At 39.9% G+C, this 7,207-nt stretch overlaps 1 long non-coding RNA gene across 2 annotated transcripts in view; it reads left to right on the plus strand.

Annotated features, from left to right (window-relative positions):
- LOC115519064 overlaps positions 1-5,405 on the plus strand; it is a 111,471-nt gene extending 106,066 nt beyond the window's left edge. For both annotated transcript variants that reach the window (XR_003970382.1, XR_003970380.1), the window contains exon 3: positions 4,511-5,405. This is a non-coding gene — a long non-coding RNA (uncharacterized LOC115519064). The remainder of the gene's footprint in view (positions 1-4,510) is intronic.
- Positions 5,406-7,207: the final 1,802 nt, after the last annotated feature.

Here is a 7,207-nt window from a genome sequence, read left to right on the forward strand (position 1 = left end):
TAAAGAATAAAGGCCAGTTATATTAATAAGGGCCTACACCTGTCTCTGCTCTACTCTTAAGTTCTAGGGGTTTCTTTCTTTTTCTTTTTTGCTTGTTTTTTTTTTTTTAAATATTGCTTACATATCAGCTGTAATTATCCAAATGGACTCTGTACTTCATTTTGCTTGGTTCTATTCTGGAATCCTAGAATGACTCTGCAGAAGTTAACTTACCCAGTCACATTGCTTCTTGCATTCTTTAGTCTACCCATTTTTCCTGTAAAACAAGATTTAGTGGTAAAGCAAAGAAACGTTCACACCTGCTATCTGTCCATTGGCCTTTTAAAAAAAATTTTAAGTTTATTTATTTATTTTGAGAGAGAGAGAGGGAGAGTACAAGTGGGGGAGGGCCAGAGAGAAAGGAAGAGAGAGAAAATTTGAAGCAGGCTCTGCACTGTCAGCACAGAGTCTGACTCGGGGCTTGATCTCACAAACCATGAGATCGTGACCTGATCCAAAACCGAAGAGTTGGACACTTAACCAACTGAGCCCTCTACCCCATGTCAGGCACCCCATGTCCATTGACCTCTACCTTTCTGGATGGATCATGCTTGAAGGGAGGAAATATACACTGCCTCTAGATCTTCCCAGCCTGTTAGAGGGAGGTCTTCTTAATATGATTATGTAAACTAACTAATGGGTTATGTGAAGTAACCACTTGGAAGGAGAGTCCTGGCTCTAACTTCCCAGACTTAAATATTTCCACCTTGGATGTCTTCTGGTCTCTCCTCTGAAGCAGAAGGAAAGAGTGACCACTTTTCATATAATGTTTAAATATGAATGAGGGGGGAAAGATAATAAATAAATTTAGGTTTAAAATTTGGCTTAAAAGACAAAATACCAGGGTTCCTGGGTGGCTCTGTTGCTTGAGTGTCTGACTCTTGAAGTTGACTTGGGTAGTGAGATCGAGCCCTACATCGGGTTCCATGCTGAGCGTGGAGCCTGCTTGGCATTCTCTCTCCCCCCCAACTCCTCCCCTGATATTTCTCTCTCTCAAAACAAATGAACATTAAAAAAAAGACAAAATACCAAGAAAGAAATTAAATTTTATAGAGAAAGAAAAAATGCTATTTTTTTTCTATTTCCAAAGAAAGAACTTCCCGGTAGAGTGGATTATTGAGGTGACGGAAGGAAATTGTATAGTTTATCTGGGGAGCTACAAGAATTAGGTCAAATACCAAATATCTGTATGATTTTGGAGGCAATGGAATGGATGAAACTATCTCCAAAGTTCTGCCTTCAGACATATACCTCAATGAATTTTGAATAGGACATAGGGAGAGGAAGCTAGAGTGATTTGCACTGATCTTTTCAGGCCTCTCTCTTCCCTAAGACTGCATGACTCTCTGGTTCCTCAAAGATTTTTTTTCCCTTCTGCTTCAGAGATGGAAGACCTTGAGGAATTGAGGATGAAATGTATTCAACCTAGATGTGCAAATAGAATTTTGTGACCACTTTTGATATGATTTTCATATCTAGATGAATAGCCAAGGTGAATTCTCATACTAACATTGGGTCAACTCTTCATTCCTGATTTGCAGACTCCATACTTTCACTGCCTTGGGTTTGGCAGAAACATTGTGTTAGGACTGGGGAGGGACACAGATGGAATGTTTGCACATGTATGTGTATGAATGACTCTGTGTAGGTAACGTAATGTGAATTTACTTCACTTTTTAAAATACCAATTATATTTGAGCTTATATATTTATTTATGAATCTGTTTAATTGTGGGCTCTGCCACTAGACAGTAAGCTGCACAGAAGGCTTACATCTATTTTGTGCATCATTGTATACTCACCACTTAACACAGGACTTGACCCATGGTGGGCAATCAACAAGTGAAAAAATTATGTGTGCCTCTGCTCTTATCCATTGACTAGGATAATGAGAATCACCTACTTCTCAGGGGCTTGGAGGATTCTGTATTATGGCAAGTGGAGGAATCAGAGGTGAACCACAGAGACTGATCAGATCTCTGCAGATGAGGCCAGCAGCCCTAGGGTAGACCTCTTGTTGACTGTCCTGTGCCCATCTCTGGCTGCATCTTATCATAATACCTGGGGCACAGGCCACAGAGTGATCCAAGGCTGGGGATGAGAGGAGGTGTGTCCTGGCTATCAGAATAGGCATCTTATCCCAGCTGCAATTGTTCCAGATGTGGCAGGGTTCCCAGCCCACTGACCTGCAGGGCATGGTGGGGGTTTGGTGGCATGAGTCAGAGAAGAATGTGGGGCTGGTTGTTTGGGAGTTTCACTTTGCGAGGAGAAGCCAGTTCCCCATACCTGCCAGTTCTCTAATGGTATCTCCAGGGGCAGAGCCTAGAAACAACTAGTTGAAGAAGACAGACTGAGCACCCATACTCTTTTGAATCCACCAGGATGTTGGCAGTAGAAGAATTTAAATGGATTTGAATGGGCAAAGGACAATTCATAGACCAGCAAAGTATCATAGAGTGTTTCGATTGAAGTTTGAGAAATAATCTTATCCATGCTTCTGCCTTCATTCCAGATAAACAAAAATCTCTCCCCTTGAAGATTTTCTAGCCTATAACACAGAGGCTACATCGGGGCAGTGGAGGCTCAGCATAAGTTCTCCAAGATCCCATTTCCTCTCATTCTCCTGGTGGGAATGAGTGGACACACCAGAGAGACCCTCACTTCTACTTCCCTCAATTATGTGCATCTTCATCGAGCACACAGCGGTGGACATGTCAGCAGGTGCAGAGAGGCCCTCATTCTTGTGTCTTACTGGAAAGGGGACCTATGAATCTTGTAAATGTGATGACATCGGCAATGACAGACTCTTCAGCCGCCTAGTAGTCTGTAATTGAAGCCAGGAATTCAGCACACGCTCTGACACACCCTGCCTTCACTGTGGGTTCCCAGAAGCAGGTTCTTACATAGCCACTAGGCTGGGAGGACCCTTAACCAACCTCCTCTGACAACTATCAAGGCCTCAGAGCCGAATCCGAAATTCCCAAACCAAGTGATAATTTTATCCCTCTCTCTGTTTCCATTCCCAGTTGTGTCTAAACTGTTCTTGCAAGTTATTCCCAATTGCTAAACTTCCTAGTAAGAGAGATCCAAGTCTCACTGCAGTGAGGAGTTCTTAGGAGTAGGAGTTCTTTCATTTTGGCTTAACTGAAATCTTTTTTTGTGAGAATCAGAGCCTAAAATTGATCAAGCCAGAGAGCTTCTACGCTGCTTTGAAAGCCCCAGGCAAATAGGTTGGGGATTTTTCCTGTTGTTCTCCACCTCTCTCCATAATGAGACGCTTTGTTTCCATGAATCGGCCCTGATCCAGACTTCTAGACTCTGTGACAGGACATTTCATCCCTCCCTCTGCCTCCAGGCAGGACTGAACTTAACCCATCCCAGACTGAAGGGTGTCTCCTCCAGACCTTATTTCAAGATTTCCTGAATTTTCAGGGTCTTTTGGTTAATGTGCACATCTGTTTGCCCTGTTGTCCTGTTAATTTCCTATGGCAATTCTAGCCATTACTTCCCTTTGTAGAAAGGAGATCCATGTCCCTCATATCTTTCCAGATAAAAGTGTCTTAATTCTTTTATAATGTTTCTTGAATGTTAGTTTGTTCTCATATCTTCCTTATGCCAGAAGAGGAAAGTATTATTTGAAATTTTCCTCGTTAGCTGAGCATTGTTGACTTGAATTAGAATTCCATATTTTTATCACTATCGTTATTGTACTCCACCCCCAACATATCTCATCCTTGCTTTGGACTGAGATTCCAAATATTGGTTTTCTCCACCTGGAATGCTTTTCCCTCTCTCATCAGTCCTGACCTTCCTTACTTCCTAACCCTGCTCCATTCTCTCTCTCTAGCCTGCTTTTTCTAACTCTGCAGACCTTCTATATTCCCAATGCTTCTGATTCCCCTAGCAATGTAAAGAACTTCATTCAGCTGGCCTCAATATCTGCCCTCACCTTACTGTCTCCAGTATGAAGTCCAGATGAGAAAAGCCCTGAGGTGCATATAGGGAACTGGCAGCATAGTGTAGAAGGATATGTAGTGAATGGCAAGGAAGTCAAGAAGTCCAGGAGTCTAGTGTGGACCTGTAACCTTGGAAAATTCATAACCTCTCTGGCCTTTCAGTTTAATTATTTGGACAAGAAAGTATTTAATTAAGTCATCTCTAAGAATTCTTTTTTTTTTTTTTAATTTTTTTTTTCAACGTTTATTTATTTTTGGGACAGAGAGAGACAGAGCATGAACGGGGGAGGAGCAGAGAGAGAGGGAGACACAGAATCGGAAACAGGCTCCAGGCTCTGAGCCATCAGCCCAGAGCCTGACGTGGGGCTCGAACTCACGGACCGCGAGATGGTGACCTGGCTGAAGTCGGACGCTTAACCGACTGCGCCACCCAGGCGCCCCTCTAAGAATTCTTCAAACTTTAAATATGTTATGAATCTTTTTTTTTTTTTTTTTGGTCTCCTCCAATATGGACAGAACTCTGCAAGCAGGGAAATCACAGAATAGAAGAAGAAAGAATTAAAAGACATCATTGGAACTTACAGAAGAAGGGCCATGTGAAGACACAAAGAGAAGATTGCCGTGTACAAACCAAGGAGACAGGACTCTGAAGAAACCAAAACTGCCAATGACTTGATCTTGGGCTTCTAGCCTTCAGAACCATGATAAATATTTTTGTTTAAGCCAAAAATAAAAAGACATAATTGATTTTTTTAAAAAGCCATTTTAATGTGTAAGTTGTTCTGGTGATAACAATTATGAATCTTTAGTGAGGATGGGGGAAGGCTCCTATGCCTCCTTATCCTCTTGCAATCTTAACAAAAATTGCTGTGATGTGTTTTAGATGATGGTGAAGTGGCTATGGCCTAAGCCTTACATTCTCTGCCCAGTGGCCTGGTATCTAGACATATGCCTATTCTACCGTGGAAAGTCTGGCCCACCCTCACTAAATCACCGAAGAAAGGCACTACATTAAGTTCTTATTCATTTCTTTCTTAAAACTTCACAAGTCCTGTATAAGTGAAAAAAAGAAGACTATTTCTATTTGGAACTAAAAATTTTATTTTCTAAATGAAACTCAAGTTTCTTATATAATATATTGGTTGTTATACTTCCTAGTAATCCCTGTAAAACTCAGTAACTTATAAAGTTATATGGCCACATATATGTATGTGTGTGCGCGTGTATGAACAATTCATGTGATTACCAATGTGGACTGAAAGAGACTTAGAGAAATGTCATACTGACCATGCTACTTACCCAAAGCAGGAACAGTCTTACATTATTTTAAACAACTGGACCACTTAGATTTTTTATAAAGGGGAGTTCCTGAAGAGCTGAAGAGAGGTGGGAAAGACTAATATTTATTAAATACTTGCTCTATGCTGGGTATTGTGAAAGAACCTTCATATACCATATTTCCTTAAAAAATATAAGGTGAAGTTTTATCTTCTCCAAATAATTACTCAGAAAAGAGGAAGTTGCTTTGTATTTGAATTCTTACAAAGTCTCATATTATATTATAGAATATGTTCTCAATTACTTGATTTTGAAAAAATTACATTCTTTTTGGAAGGATACATTAATTGGCAAAAAGAAAAACCAAAGAAACAAAAACTCCAAAACAAAAAAGTGAATCAATGCTAGTTTGGATTGCTTACAGAGGCAATTTGATGGAATCTGTTTTCAAAAAACCCCAAAACCACTTTAATTTTTGGGAACATGACAAGGTATGTTATTCGAATCAACTTTCCTGCTGAAAACAACTAAAATGCTGGATAAAATATTTAAAACACCTAAAAGCATCAAAAATCTGACAAGATAGTAAGGAAATGCCAGGCCAAATTTAATGGAAATTGAAAACTCAAACTAGTAGGTAGAACAAATAGGCCACTTTTCACCAGAGAGTATTTGCTGATCAAGGCAAACTTGAACTCTGGTTTGGATGGATGGTCTCAGGAGTTAAAACTTGATGTGATCTCAAAGTGGGGAGTCTAATAGAAGATGTTCCCCACATTAAACTGTAGAATCAAAGGGTTACACCTTTAAGGTAGGGGTGAAACAGAAGTAAACCTATCCCCTCTGCTTCCAGCCTAAGGACTGCAAAAAGATTTCTTTGGTGCTGAGCAGAGCAGGGGGAAATTTTCCAAGCCAAACTGGTTTGCAGCCTGAATTTGCATTACCTAAGTAGTTGGGGAAACACCTCAACTCTTGAATTTGGTTTAAAATGATTCCAGTCAAGCATTTCCCCTCAGCACCTGGCAAAGGCATATATGAGAATCCTCCCTCAATGAATGCACCTTCATCCTAAACTTCGAATCCCCACAAATAATCTTCAAAGGCAAGGAATAAGCAAGCACACAGGGAGAAAAGGCAAATGAATGAGAATCACCAAAAACAATAGAGAACAAAAACAGGTTCACAAAGGCTTTGGGCAATATCAAAATTGTCAGGCATGTATCATAAAACAAGCTTGAAAATAGTTGCAAGGAACAAGAAAATATGAAAAATGACCTAGTGGATTTGAAACAGAACCAAGTAGATTGAGTCTGACAGCAGACTGGATTCAGTTGAAAAGAGAATTAATAAACTAGAAGAAAACCAGAATGCAGCACAGAGGACAAAAATATGAAAATATGGAACAGGGTTAAAAGATATGGAGGACAGAGTGAAAAGACCTACCACACGTTAATTAAAGTTCCAAAACAAAAGGAGAGAAAGAATAGAGCAGAGGCAATATTTGAGGAGATACTGACAGAATTTTCTAAAACTGATTAAAGTTACTAGGAAGCCCAATGGACTTTAAATAAGATAAAGAAAAAAATATCCACACCTAACATGTGAAATTGCAGAACATGACAAATGAAGGTGTGTGTGTGGGAGGGGATGGTGAAAGAGCCAGGTAAGAGACTTCTGATTGTGGCCACAAAGAGGTAACTGATATGGAACTTGTCTTCCTGCTATTAAAAAAACAAAAAAACAAAAAAACAAAAAACAAACCAAAAAAAAAAACCACCTAAAAAATCTATATGAAAAGTTGTTTTCAGACATTGGAATAAGAAGCAGTGCAGGACTGTGATCCTTGAGAGAGAGAAAACAAACAAGATGAACTCTATAATTACTCTGGATTCTAACCTGGAGGCAATTTTCAAACAATAGAGAGGAGGCATCAAG

The sequence above is a fragment of the Lynx canadensis genome, chromosome B4 (genome assembly GCF_007474595.2).
Source record: "Lynx canadensis isolate LIC74 chromosome B4, mLynCan4.pri.v2, whole genome shotgun sequence".
Taxonomy (NCBI): Eukaryota; Metazoa; Chordata; class Mammalia; order Carnivora; family Felidae; genus Lynx; species Lynx canadensis.